The 14,641-nt window shown below is 49.2% G+C and overlaps 1 protein-coding gene, 1 long non-coding RNA gene and 1 other non-coding gene across 7 annotated transcripts in view; 1 reads left to right on the top strand and 2 right to left on the bottom strand.

The window, feature by feature from the left end:
- Positions 1-2,516: 2,516 nt before the first annotated feature.
- On the bottom strand, positions 2,517-12,074 carry LOC134729311 (uncharacterized). The gene is made up of 2 exons (XR_010110293.1): positions 11,987-12,074; positions 2,517-7,914 (listed from the first exon to the last, which is right to left on the bottom strand). It is a non-coding gene; the product is annotated as an uncharacterized LOC134729311 (long non-coding RNA).
- Positions 2,956-3,062, bottom strand: LOC112437500 (U6 spliceosomal RNA). Its single transcript, XR_003026098.3, has one exon. It is a non-coding gene; the product is annotated as a U6 spliceosomal RNA (small nuclear RNA).
- Positions 11,631-14,641, top strand: part of FCSK (fucose kinase) — a 26,473-nt gene continuing 23,462 nt past the window's right edge. Inside the window, exon 1 of one of the 5 annotated variants that reach the window (XM_034940659.3) lies at positions 11,631-12,306. The gene's annotated coding sequence lies outside the window, so the exon portion shown is untranslated. Of the gene's footprint in view, positions 12,599-14,641 lie in introns of all 5 variants that reach the window. The other 4 variants (XM_034940660.3, XM_034940658.3, XM_003829471.4 and 1 more) reach the window with 4 other exon arrangements.

Here is a 14,641-nt window from a genome sequence, read left to right as displayed (position 1 = left end):
AGCGAGACTCCGTCTCAAAAAAAAAAAAAAAATACAAAAAATTAGGCAGGTGCAGTGGTGGGTGCCTGTAGTTCCAGCTGCTTGGGCGGCTGACGCAGGAGAATCACTTGAACCTGGGAGGCAGAGGTTGCAATGAGCTGAGGTTGCAATGAGCTGAGATCACACCACTGCACTCCAGCCTGGGCAACAGAGCAAGACTCTGTCACAAAACAAACAAAAAACACAAGTTATCTTGCCAGACTCACTGGCTTGTGCCTGTAATCCCAGCTACTCTAGAGGCCGAAGTGGCAGGATCACATGAGGACAGGAGTTTGAGACCAGCCTGGGCAGCATAACAAGACCCCATCTCTAAAAAATAAATTTAAATTCCCAGTCACTTTTGTACAAATCAAAGTTGGGCCAAGTTCACGCTGGACCCTCTTCCCTATTGCAATAGTATATTACAAATTAAAATCTGTTCTTACCACCTTTTTTTTTTTCTTTTTAGAGACTAGGTTTTGCTGTCTCACCCAGGCTGGAGTGCAGTGGTGTGATCATGGCTCACTGCATCCTCGAACTCCTGGACTCAAGGGATCCTTCCACCTCAGCCTCCCGAGCTGGAACTACTGGCACGCACTACCATGCCCAGCTAATTTTTGTATTTTTAGTAGAGACAGGGTTTCACCTCATTGACCAGGATGGTCTCTATCTGTTGACCTTGTGATCCGCCAGCCTCAGCCTCCCAAAATGCTGGGATTACAGGCATGAGCCACTGCTCTGGGCCTTTTTTTTTTTTTTTTAATGTCTTTTTTGACTGGGCAAGGAGGCTCATGCCTATAATCCCAGCACTTTGGAAGGCTGAGGCAGGCAGATCACTTAAGGTCAGGAGTTTGAGACCAGCCTGGCCAACATTGTGAAACCCTGTCCCTACTAAAAATACATAAGTTAGCCGGACATGGTGGCGGGTGTCTGTAATCCCAGCTACTCGGGAGGCTGAGGCAGGAGAATCACTTGAACCCTGGGGGCAGAGGTTGCCGTGAGCCAAGATCGTGCCACTGCACCCCAGCTTGTGCGACAGCCTGCCTCAGCTTCCAGAGTAGCTGGATTGTGCCACTGCACTCCAGCCTGCATGACAGAGCAAGACCTTGTCTCTCAAAAAATAAAAGAAAATGTACCAAGTAGCTAATAGGAAATGTGCAATCATACAGTACTTGTCCTCTTGTGACCAGCATATTCTACTTAGCATAATGTCCACAAGGTTCATCCATATTGTAGCATATGTCAGAATTTCCTTCCTTTGTAAAGCTGGATAATACTCTATTATATGTACATACCACGTTTTCTTTATTCATTCATCTGTCAATGATGGGTTGTTTGTAGCTCTTGGCTACTTTAAATACTACTGCTACGAACATGAGTGTACAAATATCTCTTTGAGCTCCTGCTTTCAATTGTGTTGTCTATTTTCTTTTTTTCTTCCTTTTTTTTTTTTTTTGAGACAGGGTCTTGTTCTCAATTTTTGCTTCAAAATAATCCAGGTTTGAGGTATAGGTATAGATACAACAAGGTTGGTTAAATTGATAATTATAGAAGAGATGAGGCCACGCATGGTGGCTCACACCCATAATCCCAGGACTTTGGGAGGCCGAAGCAGGCAGATCACTTGAGGTCATGAGTTTGAGACCAGCCTGGCCAACAAGGCGAAACCCTGTCTCTACTAAAAATACAAAAATTAGCCGGGCATAGTGTCACATGGCTGTAATCCCAGCTACTTGTGAGGCTGAGGCAGGAGAATGGCTTGAACCCAGGAGGCAGAGGTTGCAGTGAGCAGAGATCGTACCACTGCACTCCAGCCTGGGCAACAGAATGAGACTCTATCTCCAAAAAAAAAAAAAAAAAAAAAAGAGGGGATGAGTAGTTTCTCTGGGTTAATTAATTATAACAATTTTTCACCTTTGGATATATTTGAAGTTTCCATAATAAAATGATTTTTTGGCTGGGCAAAAACTAATCAGGCGTGGTGATGCATGCCTGTAGTCCCTACTATTTGTGAGGCTGAAGCAGGAGGATCAATTTAGCCCGGGAGGTCCAGGCTGCAGTGAACCATTATTGTGCCACTGTACGCTAGCCTGGGCAACAGATCAAGTGAAATTGCTGGATCATATAGTAATTTTTTTTTTTTGCTCATAATCTTTATTGGAAAACGGACACCAAAATAGATCAGTATCGTATACTTTGCAAAATCAAACATAATTATGAATACATTATCTTGGTAGATGAATTAGAATTGCTAGACTTATGATAAGGCTTTCTGTGAGATAACACAGATTCAGGAAGTGGTGTGGATCACTCCATTTGTGTTGCTTTCCTCTAAGTGAACACCCTCTGTGAGTCTGGGCTTTCCTTCTGTAGGCTGACACTGTTGAACAACCCACACAAAGAACCACTGTCTGAGCATGGCTGAAAACTATGGTAATCATGGGACAATCTCAACATTTTACAACCATAAAATAAGAATTTGGACTTTGAACTAGCCATTTCTTTTATGATTTTTCTTTTCCTCTTCCAAAGACGGATGTAATAAATCTGTAGCCAAAGACTTGATCCTTTCGCAAGCCCTGCCTGTCCAGTCCGGATCTAGTAATTCTAGTGTTTTTTGTTTGTTTGTTTTTTTGAGATGGTGTCTCGCTCTTTTGCCCAGGCTGGAGTGCAATGGTGCAATCTCAGCTCACTGCAACCTCCATCTCCCGGGTTCAAGCGATTCTCCTGCCTCAGCCTCCTGAGTAGCTGGGATTACAGGCACATGCCACCACACCTGGCTAATTTTTGTAGTTTTAGTAGAGATGGGGTTTCACCATATTGGTCAGGCTGGTCTTGAACTCCAGACCTCATGATCCACCTACCTCGGCCTCCCAAAGTGCTGGGATTACAGGCGTGAGCCACCGCGCCTGGCCTTCAATTTTTTTTTTTTTTTTTTTTAGTATGGAACGCTTCATGAATTTGCGTGTCATCCTTGCGCAGGGGTCATACTAATCTTCTCTGTATCGTTCCAATTTTAGTATATGTGCTGCCAAAGCGAGCACTCTAGTGTTAATTTTTTGAAGAGCACCATACTGTTTCCCGTATCTGCTGCACCATTCTCCACTCCCACCAACAGTGGACAGGCTTCCAATTTCTCCACACCTTCACTAACACTTATTTATTTGAGACAGAGTTTCGCTCTTATTGCCCGGCTGGAGTACAATGGCACGATCTCAGTTCACCGCAACCTCCACCTCCTGGGTTCAAGCGATTATCCTGCCTTAGCCTCCCGAGTAGCTGGGATTACAGGCATGCACCACCATGCTCTGCTAATTTTTGCATTTTTAGTAGAGACGGGGTTTCTCGATGTTGGTCAGGCTGGTCTTGAACTCCTGACCTCAGGTGATCCCCCTGCCTCAGCCTCCCAAAGTGCTGGGATTACAGGCGTGAGCCACCGCACCCAGCCTAACACTTGGTATTTTCTCAGAGCATCACTCTTCTTTTTTTTTTTCCCTCTGTACCTCAATGGGATGCAAAGGGAGCATCAAGTTTCCCCTTACCCTTCTCCTTCCCTTTCCTCTCCTTCTCGTTGTCCTTCCTCCTCCTTTTTTTTTTTTTTTTTTTTTGGACAGAATCTTGCTCTTTTGCCCAGGCTGGAGTGCAGTGGTGTGATCTAGGCTCGCTGCAACCTCCGCCTCCCAGGTTCAAGCAATTCTCCTGCCTCAGCCTCCCGAGTAGCTGGGATTACAGGTGCCTGCCACCATGCCCAGCTAATTTTTGTATTTTTAGTAGACACGGGGTTTCACCATGTTGGCCAAGCTGGTCTCGAACTCCTGACCTCGTGATCCGCCCGCCTTGGCCTCCCAAAGTGTTTGGATTACAGGCGTGAGCCACTGTACCTAGCCACATCACTCTTAATAAAACAAATGCAGATGAAAATCACCACACTGAGATATCATTTTTCACATACCGGATTGGCAACAATCAAAAAGCTTGATAACTATCTTGGCAAGAGTGTGGGGCATTCTTATCCACTGCTAGTGTAACTGGAAATCTGTACCACCTAATCCCAAAATTCTGGGATTACAGATGGGAGACACCATGCCCGGCCTTTTTTTTTCTTTTTTAGTTTTCTTCCTCCAGTGCCAAGGAATTGGCTTTTTTGCGGGGTGGGGGGATACAGAGTCTGGCTCTGTCACCCAGGTTGGAGTGCAGTAGCGATATCTCAGCTCACTGCATCGTACGCCTCCCAGGTTCAAGTCATTCTTTTGCCTCAGCCTCCCACGTAGCTGGGATTACAGGCACATGCCACCATGTTCGGCTACTTTTTGTATTTTAAGTAGAGATGGGGTTTCTCCATATCAGCCAGACTGATCTGGAACTCCTGCCCTCAGATGATCTGCCTGCCTCGGCCTCCCAAAATGCTGGGATTACAGGTGTGAGCCACTGCACCTGGCCTGGATTGCATTTTATGCTCCAGAGCTCCCTGTTCAATCAGATTGAGGCAAAATTTAGGTGAACTTACATCTTTACTTGGTTTCTTTCCCTGCCCTATCCTGCTTTCCCCACTCCCCTAGGAAGTCGCTTACACAAGAATTCCTGTCTCAGGCTCTGCATCTAGGGACCCAACCTAAGATATCCCTATGGGCAGTTCTGGCTCCCAGAGGGAATTTCTGCTACCAGTAACAGCCACACATCTCATCAGGGGCCTGAAGATTTCACCTTTTCCAAAAAGTCCTCCCTCCCAGACCTGGACCCTCACATTCTGGCAGTAGGTCATTTGTTTAACAATAAGGAGTTTGGATGCCTACACTGTATTAGGCACTGCGCTAAACCCTTTATGTGCATTAGCTCATGAAACCCTCCCAACAACCTAATTTGGAAATTCTATTTTAATCTCACAGATAAGGAAGTTGGGCTCAAACAGGTTGAGTGTCTTGCTCACACGGTTAGAAAGTGATGAGAGGCCAGGTGTGGTGGCTCACACCAGTAATCCCAGCACTTTTGGAGCCCAAGGTGGGAGGATCGCTTGAGCCAAGGAGTTCAAGACCAGGCTGGAGGCCAAGAGTGGTGGCTCATGCCTATAATCCTAGAATTTTGGGAGGGTGAAGCAGGCAAATCACCTGAGTTCACGAGTTCAAGACCAGCCTGGCCAGCATGATGAAACCCCATCTCTACTAAAAATACAAAAATTAGCCATGTGTTTGGCCAGGCGCGGTGGCTCATGCCTGTAATCCCAGCACTTTGGGAGGCTGAGGCGGGCGGATCATGAGGTCAGGAGATCGAGACCATCCTGGCTAACACGGTGAAACCCCGTCTCTACTAAAAATACAAAAAATTAGCCAGGCGTGGTGGCACGCACTTGTAGTCCCAGCTACTCGGGAGGCTGAGGCAGGAGAATGGCATGAACCCGGGAGGCAGAGCTTGCAGTGAGCCAAGATCATGCCACTGCACTCCAGCCTGGGCGACAGAGTGAGACTCTGCCTAAAAAAAAAAAAAAATTAGCCAAGTGTGGTGGTATGTGCCTGTAATCCTCAGGAGGCTGAGGCAGGAGAATCACTTGAACCCGGGAGGCAGAGGCTGCAGTGAGCCGAGATTGGGCCACTGCACTGCAGCCTGGGAGACACAGCAAGACTCCATCTCAAATAAAATAAAAAAACAAACAAACAAAAAAAACCACAAAAACCCCGCCTGAGCAACGTAGTGAGACCCAGTCTCTATGCTATAAGAAAAAAAATATTGTTTTTAAAGGGCTGAGTGTGGTGGCTCATGCCTGTAATCCCAGTACTTTGGGAAGCCACGGCAGGAGGATTGCTTGAACCCAGCTGTTCGAGACCAGCTTTGGCAACATAGCAAGACCCTGTGTGGTGGCACACACCTATAGTCCCAGCTACTTGGGAGGATCACTTGAGCCCAGGCGTTGGAGGCTGCTGTGAGCCGTGATTGCACCACTGCACTCCAAACTGGGCAACAGAGTGAGACCCTGTCTCAAAAGAGAGAAAAAAAGAAAAAGAAAAAAAAAAAAAAGTGGTGGCAGCTGAGCGGATTTGTCTAAGTTTAATCCTTGGATTTAATCACTAGACTCTGTTTATTTTTTGAGATGGAGTCTCGCCGTGTCACCCAGGCTGGAGTGTAGTGGCATGATCTTGACTCACTGCATCTCCTGCCTCCTGGATTCAAGCAATTCTCCTGCCTCAGCCTCCTGAGTGGCTGGGATTACAGGCACGCGCCAGCACGCCCAGCTAATTTTTGTATTTTTAGTAGAGACAGGGTTTCACCATGTTGGCCAGGCTGGTCTCAAACTCCTGACCTCAAATGATATGCCCGCCTCGGCCTCCCAAAGTACTGGGATTACAGGCATGAGCCACCATGCCCGTCCGACTGTGCTCTATTTTATTGTTATTTTTTTGAGATGGAGTTTCACTCTTGTTGCCAAGGCTGGAATGCAGTGGCATGATCTCGGCTCACTGCAACCTCCGCCACCTGGTTTCAAGCAATTCTCCTGCCTCAGCCTCCCAAGTAGCTGGGATTATAGATGCCCACCACCATGCCCTGCTAAGTTTTTGTATTTTTAGTAGAGATGGGTTTTACGTGTCGGCCAGGCTGGTCTCGAACTCCTGACCTCGTGATCCTACCGCCTCAGCCTCTCAAAGTGCTGGGATTACAGGCATGAGCCACCATGCCTGGGCGACTGTGCTTTATTTTATAACAGTTTGTGTGTATGTGTGTGTAATGGCTCTGTGTACCCCAGATGATGAGGCCATGTACAGATTTTTGGGTCTGCTGTTGCACTGAGGGCTTCATTTTACTAAAAACCTTCCTTGAGTTTCTTTGCTCCTCAGGCAAGGAGATGCCAGAGCAGCCTGGAAGCTACCTCTCCTCTACTAACCATACTGCCCTAGGAGGTAGGGTGGAGCATAAGGCCTCTAAGCTCCTTGGGGGCACATTCTTTTCTTGAGCCCCCACCAAACCTGCAGTTGCAGGCATCCCTACCTCCCACTTCACTGCAGAGCCCAGGACCTGCATTGCTGAGAACAGCAACAGTGAGAGGCAGTTCATCACCTCCCTGGAGGCCTCCTAGGTTCACAAAAGAAACAGCAGGCATTGAAGTGGGAGAAGGAGGATGAGACCTGGGCCAAGTGTAGATGGAGAATGACTCCAGTGGGAGAAGACTGAGGGAAGCAGAGAGTGTGAGGAGAAGGTGGGTGGCGAAAGCTGAGCAGAAGGTTGCTCTTCATTCATTCAACCAATTGGGTTTTTTTTTTTTTTTTTTTTGAAACAGTCTCTCGCTCTGTCGCTCAGGCTGGAGTGCAGTGGTGCAATCCCGGCTCACTGCAACCTCCACCTCCCGGCTTCCAGCGATTCTCCTGCCTCACCCTCCTGAGTAGCTAGGATTACATGCACCCACCACCATGCCCAACTAATTTTTGTATTTTTAGTAGAGAGGGGATTTCACCATGTTGGCCAGGCTGGTCTCAAACTCCTGACCTCAGGTGATCTTCCTGCCTCGGCCTCCCAAAGTGCTGGGATTATAGGTGTGGGCCACCACAACTGGCCAATCAATTGTTTTTAACCACCTACTGTGTCCGGAATTGGTGGGTTCTTGGTCTCACTAACTTCAAGAATGAAGCCGCGGACCCTCCCCGTGAGTGTTACAGCTCTTAAGGTGGTGCGTCTGGAGTTTATTCCTTCTGATGTTCGGATGGGTTTGGAGTTTCTTCTTTCTGGTGGGTTCGTGATCTCCTTGGCTCAGGAGTGAAGCTGCAGACCTTCACAGTGAGTGTTACAGCTCTTAAGGTAGCGCGTCGGGAGTTGTTGGTTCCTCTCGGTGGACTCCTAGTTTTGCATATGCTTCAAGACCAGAAGCTGTAGACCTTCGCGGTAAGCGTTACAGCTCATAAAAGCAGTGTGGACCTAAAGAGTAAGCAGAAGCAAGATTTATTGCAAAGAGCAAAATAACAAGGCCCATACAATGCCACAGGGGATCCTAGCAGGTTGCCACTGCTGGCTCCGCAGCCTGCTTTTATTCTCTTATCTGGCCCCACCCACATCCTGTTGATTGGTAGAGCTGAGTGGTCTGTTTTGACAGGGCGCTGATTGGTGTGTTTACAATCCCTGAGCTAGAGACAAAGGTTCTCCACGTCCCCACCAGATTGGTTAGATACAGAGTATCGACACAAAGGTTCTCCAAGGCCCCACCAGAGTAGCTAGATACAGAGTGTGGATTGGTGCACTCACAAACGCTGAGCTAGACACAGGGTGCTGATTGGTGTGTTTACAAACCTTGAGCTAGATACAGAGTGCCCATTGGTGTATTTACAATCCCTGAGCTAGACATAAAGGTTCTCCACGTCTCCAGCAGACTCAGGAGTCCAGCTGGCTTCACTCAGTGGATCCCGCATTGGGGCTGCAGGTGGAGCTGCCTGCCAGTCCTGCGCCCTGCGCCCGCACTCCTCAGCCTTTGGGTGGTCGATGGGGCTGGGCGCCGTGGAGCAGGGGGCGGCGCTCGTCGGGGAGGCTCTGGCGGCACAGGAGCCCACGGCGTGGCCGGGGAGGCTCAGGCATGGCGGGCTGCAGGTTCGGAGCCCTGCCCCGCGGAGAGGCAGTTAAAGCCCGGCGAGAAATCGAGCGCAGCGCTAGTGGGCCGGCACTGCTGGGGGGCCCAGCACACCCTCTGCAGCCGCTGGTCGGGGTGTTAAGCCCCTCATTGCCCGGGGCTGGCATGGTCGGCCGGCTACTCCGAGTGCGGACCCGCTAAGCCCACACCCACCCGGAACTCGTACTGGCCCGCAAGCACCGCGCACAGCCCCGGTTCCCACCCACGCCTCTCCCTCCACACCTCCCTGCAAGCTGAGGGAGCCGGCTCCGGCCTTGGCCAGCCCAAAAAGGGGCTCCCGCAGTGCAGCGGTGGGCTGAAGGGCTCCTCAAGTGCCGCCAAAGTGGGAGCCCAGGCAGAGGAGGCGCGGAGAGCGAACGAGGGCTGTGAGGACTACCAGCACGCTGTCACCTCTCACTACCATGTCCTCAGCACTGTTCTAAGGCCTGAGGATACAATGGTGAACAAACCAAACATCCTGCTTTAATGGAGCAGGATGGGAATAATGACGGTAATCATAATGGTTAATACTTTTTGAGTATTTACTATGGAGTCAAGCATTTATCCTACCCTCACAACAATCTCAGATATTTGATACTATTATTAACTTACTTATAGATGGTTACACAGAGTTAGAGCAGGGTCCATCTCCATTGTGACTGACCTCAGTGCCTCTCAGCCTCATTATTTTGTAAATTTATTTTTTTTTTAATTTTATTTGTTTTTTGAGACAGAATCTCGCTCTGTCACCCAGGCTGGAGTGCCGTGGCACGATCTCAGCTCAGTGCAATTTCCGCCTCCTGGCTTCAAATGACTCTCCTGATTCAGCTTGCCGAATAACTGAATTACAGGCTCCTGCCACCACGCCTGGCTAATTTTTGTATTTAAAAAATTGGCCATTGGCGGCCGGGCACTGTGGCTCATGCGTGTAATCCCAGCACTTTGGGAGGCCGAGGTGGGCGCATCATGAGGTCAGGAGATCAAGACCATCCTGGCTAACACGGTGAAACCCCGTCTCCACTAAAAGTACAAAAAACTAGCTGGGCGTGGTGGCGGGCGCCTGTAGTCCCAGCTACTCAGGAGGCTGAGGCAGGAGAATGGCATGAACCTGGGAGGCAGAGCTTGCAGTGAGCCGAAATGGTGCTACTGCACTCCAGCCTGGGAGACAGAGTGAGACTCCGTCTCAAAAAAAAAAAAAAAAAAAAAAAAAAAAATTGGCCACTGGCTGGGCACGGTGGCTCACGCTTGTACTCCCAACACTTTGGGAGGCCGAGGCGGGTGGATCACCTGAGGTCAGGAGTTGGAGACCAGCCTGAACATGGTGAAACCCCGTCTCTACTAAAAATACAAAAATTAGCTGGGCGTGGTGGCACATGCTTGTAATCCCAGCTACTCAGGAGGCTGAGGCAAGAGAATCACTTGAACCTGGGAGGCGGAGGTTGCAGTGAGCCGAGATCACACCACTGTACTCCAGCCTGGGCAACAGAGTGAGACTCTGTCTCACAACAACAATAACAAAAAAATTGTCCAGGCTCATCTTGAATTCCTGACCCCGAGTTTTCTGCCTGCCTTGGCCTCCCAAAGTGCTGGGATTACAGGCATGAGCCACTTCATCCGGCCCTAATTTATATATATTTTAGAGACGGGGTCTTGCTATGTTGCTCAGGCTGGTCTCAAACTCCCAAGCTCAAGCCATCCTCCCACCTTGGCCTCCCAAAGTGTTGGGTTTACAGGCGTGAGCACCTGTGCCCGGCTTTAGGCTCCTTATTAACAACAGATTTGGAAAGTACATTCTTGTAAGAAAAATTCAAACAATACAGATAAAGCTCAAGTTCTCCCCGCTTGTCCCCACGCTTAGCAATCTCTCCCTAGCATGCATTCGCTTCCAGCCGTGTTCCTGTGTATTCACACACTATCTGTCCATAAACATTATTTTTTATTTGAGGGGCTTCCCATACATATTGCTCTACAACTTGCTGCTTTTCCCTTAACCTGATGTCCTGAACATCACTCCCTACTGAACATATAGAGCATCTGTCTTGCATGGATGTGCCTAGTTTAGTTTTCCAGTTGTAAACCAAAAAGCACCAGATACTGGTCTCAATCAATTTACAAGTTTATTTTGCCAAAGTTAAGAATGTGTGCACCTGGGAGACAGGTCTGTACCTTTCTCCAAAGATGATTTTGAGGGCTTCAATATTTAAAGGGGAAAGGTCAGATATTGGGGAAAGAGGAATTTTTTTTTTTTTTTTTTTTTTTTTTTTTTAGACAGGGCCTCACTGTGTTGCCCAGGCTGGAGTGCAGTGGTGCAATCTCAGCTCACTGCAACCTCTGCCTCCCGGGTTCAAGCGATTCTCCTGCCTCAGCCTCCCAAGCTGCTGGGACTACAGGTGCGCGCCACCACGCTCAGCTAATTTTTGTATTTTTAGTAGACGGGGTTTCACCATATTGGCCAGGCTGGTCTTCAACTCCCAACCTCGTGATCCACCCGCCTTAGCCTCACCAAAGGGCTGGGACTACAGGTGCGAGCCACCGTGCCTGGCCTGAAAGAGGAAATTTTTTAAAGGCATGGGTAGGTAAGAGGCAAATGGCTGCATTCTTCTGAGTCTTTGATAAGCCTTTCACATGTTAGAGGGGGATAGAGGACTAGTCACTTATGCATTCATCTAGCTCAGTGAATATGCATTTTTACATAAGAAAAAATAAACATAGGGCAGAGGAAGCAATGAGATATGCATTTGTCTCAGGTGAGCTGAGAGATGACTTTCAGTGCTGTCAAAGCCCAGCACCTGTGAAGATAAGCTATCAATTTACATTGTCACTGAAATTCCACACAACTGTTTTAGGGTACAGATTTGGGGGCACACAAGGAATTTCCTAGTGGGCAAATTGTGAGGGCCAGGCCATATCTGGCTTTTTTATCTTTGTAGTTATCTTGTTTAGGAATAAAATGGGAGGTAGGTTTCCCTGATGCAGTTCTCAGCTTGACTTTTCCCTTTGACTTAGTGACTTTGGGGTCCTGAGATTTATTTTCCTTTCACATAGTAACCTAGAGAGAGACACTCAGAGTATTTCCAATTGTCATCTATGACAATCAATGCTGCCATTCACAACTTTCCCAAAAGGTCCGCAGATCCCCTCCCCATTACGGAGTTGGAAAGTTTCTTCCCAAAGGATCCACGTGATGAAACCAGCGCAAACCTTTCCAATTGCAAATCGAATGGCAGCTGCTTCCGCTTGGGCAAAGCATGATTTTTTTTTTCCTCCATCAGTGGATTTTTCTCCAGAGGAAAGCGGAAGCTCCTGGTGCCGTCCAGAAGGGGTTAAAAAAAAAACAAAAACAAAAACAAAACCCAAACCAGAAAACAAACAAAAAAGCTACACATTAACCTGGATCCCGGAGTCCCAGAAAACGGGCCTGTGTCTTTAAGGCGCTTCGGTCCTCTGGGAGTTGTAGTTTCGTGGGTCCTGGAGCGGCCCCGTTCCCATCTCCCTTCTGGATCGCAGCCCCGCTGCCCTTCAGGAAAGCGCTGCCCCGGCCACCCACGCTGGCCTATGCGGTGGCTCCGACCGTGTTTTTTGCCGGACGGGGGCTCGGCCTTTGGGGGGCGCGGAGGTGAAACTACACTTCCCGGAGTGCACCGCGAGGGTCGCGCAGCCTCGCGTTAAAGAGCCCGCTCCGCCGAGCGCCGAGCGCCGGGCGACGGCAGGTACGTCAGTCCGCGAGGGTCCCCGCAGCGCCCCTTGCGCCCCCTCAGCTTTCCGGTGCACCCTCCCTGACTGGGAGCACCGAGTCGACCCGCGGGCCGCCCGGTTCCTGACAGGGAAGGGTCCCCGGGAGCTCTGCGGTGCCCCGGGAGCCCACAGGTGTTTCTACGCTCCCGCGTCCACTTGGCCTGGGTCTTCCAAGGGGAGCCCCGCGACCCGGCTGGTGCGGCCGGACCTGCTGGCAGCTGGGACCGGGAGGGATGCGGGCCTCAGAGGATCCTCACCCTGAGGCAGGTGGGGCCCTGGATGCCGGCGCTGCTCTGATTTTACTTTGAGGCCGCTTCTCCTCTCTCAGTTTACCCGGCCAGGGCTCAGTATTATGCACAAATCTCAATGATGTGCTCTTGGGTAATTTACAAAACGATTTTACTCCCAAGTAACTTCTTTCGGTCTGTTATTTAGAAGGCAGCAAGTCAGAGTCCTCCGTGAGCCTTTTTTTCCTCTTTAAAGTTCTAAAATGTGCAGTCCCTGACCCACCTGTCTTCAAAAGGTTCATATGACGAGTTCTTAGTACTTTATTCTATCTCTGGCTCCCCAACACTATCCCAGTCTTGGACAGCGTGGGGCTGAGGACACTAAAAAATATTTCAACTTGATCTCAGCAGATGAGGCTGTATTGAAAGTGGGTAGAGGCTGGGCGCCAAGGCTCATGCCTGTAATCCCAGCTACTTGGGAGGCCGAGGCGAGGGAATCGCTTGAACTCAGGAGTTGGAGGTTGCAGTGAGCCAAGATCACGCCACTGCACTCCACCCTGGGCGACAGAGCGAGACTACGTCTCAAAAACAAAACAAAACAAACCACCACCACCAACAACAAAAGAACCTTAGGGCCTTAGGGCACACTTTCTCAGGACCTCTTGAGATTGTGTAACTCCAGCAAACTATTAATTAAAAAAAAAAAAAAAAAGGCCGGGCGAGGTGGCTCACGCCTGTAATCCCAGCACTGTGGGAGGCGGAAGCAGGTAGATCACCTATGGTCAGGAGTTTGAGACCAGCGTGGCCAACATGGCAAAACCCCCTCTCTACTAATAATACAAAAATTAGCTGGGCGTGGTGGTGCACGTCTGTAATCCCAGCTACTTGGGAGGGTGAGGCAGGAGAATCACTTTAACCTGGAAGGCGGAGATTGCAGTGAGCCGAGATCGCGCCATTGCACTCCAGCCTGGCGACAGAGGGAGACCCTGTCTCAAAAAAAAAAAAAAAAAAAAAAAAGCCAGGCATGGTGGCTTACACCTGTAATCCCAACACTTAGGAAGGCCAAGGCGGGAGGATTACTTGAGTCTGGGAGTTGTAGGTCAGCCTGGGCAACAAAGGGAGGCCCCATCTCAACAAAAAATAAAAAACTAGCAGGACTCATGCATAGTCCCAGCTACTTGGGAGGCTGGGATGGGAGGATCGCTGGAGCCCGGGAGTTTGAGGCTGCAGTGAGCTGTGATCACATCACTGCGTTCCGCCCTCTGGTGACAGAGCCGGACCCTGTTTCTCAAAAACAAAACAAAACAAAAGCCTAGCCTGCCTGTGCTATTAAAGCAATGGCAAAAGCCAAAATTACTTTTGCACCAACCTAATAGCTATGTTTCTGCTTTTTAAACTACAGTTTTCTTGTCTAGAGCTTCAGTGAGATAAGAACCAATTCTTAGGACTGTTGGGTGGGTCATATGAAGTGACACTGATGTGCCTTTGCCATAGTGCCTGAAAAAGCACTCCATATGTATTAGCTACTTGTATCATTTTACCTTTTGTGTTAATCTCTCAGGGGATGTCCCTCAGCCTTGCTTGATTCCTGAGGCCTTCCCTGATTTTTTTCTTCTTCAGGACAGTCTTTAACTCAGAGAATGTTTGAGAGCTTCCAGTCCTTCCTCCTTCAGGGACAGGTGAAACTCTCCTGCTTCCTTGCCTGGCTGGAAGTATTATCATTCATTGAGCCACTGGTGTGTGCCACATACTTTACATTGTATTTCATGCTGAAAACAGTCCTGGGAGGTTGATGTCTTTGGCCTTAAATTTCAGATTAGGAAACTGAGGCTTAGAGAGGTTAAGTAACTGCTGGGCATGGTGGCTCACGCCTGTAATCCCAGCACTTTGGGAGGCCGAGGCGGGCGGATCCCAAGGTCAGGAGTTTGAGACCAGCCTGGCCAGCATGGTGAAACCCTGTCTCTACTAAAAATACAAAAAATTATCCAGGCTTGGTGGTGCGCGCCTGTAGTCCCAGTTACTCGGAAGGCTGAGGCAGGAGAATGGCTTGAACCTGGGAGGCGGAGGTTGCAGTGAGCCAAGA

Source organism: Pan paniscus, chromosome 18 (assembly GCF_029289425.2).
Source record: "Pan paniscus chromosome 18, NHGRI_mPanPan1-v2.0_pri, whole genome shotgun sequence".
In the NCBI taxonomy this organism is placed as follows: Eukaryota; Metazoa; Chordata; class Mammalia; order Primates; family Hominidae; genus Pan; species Pan paniscus.
The sequence above is the reverse complement of the archived record's forward strand: the minus strand, read 5'-3'. Positions and strand labels throughout refer to the sequence as shown.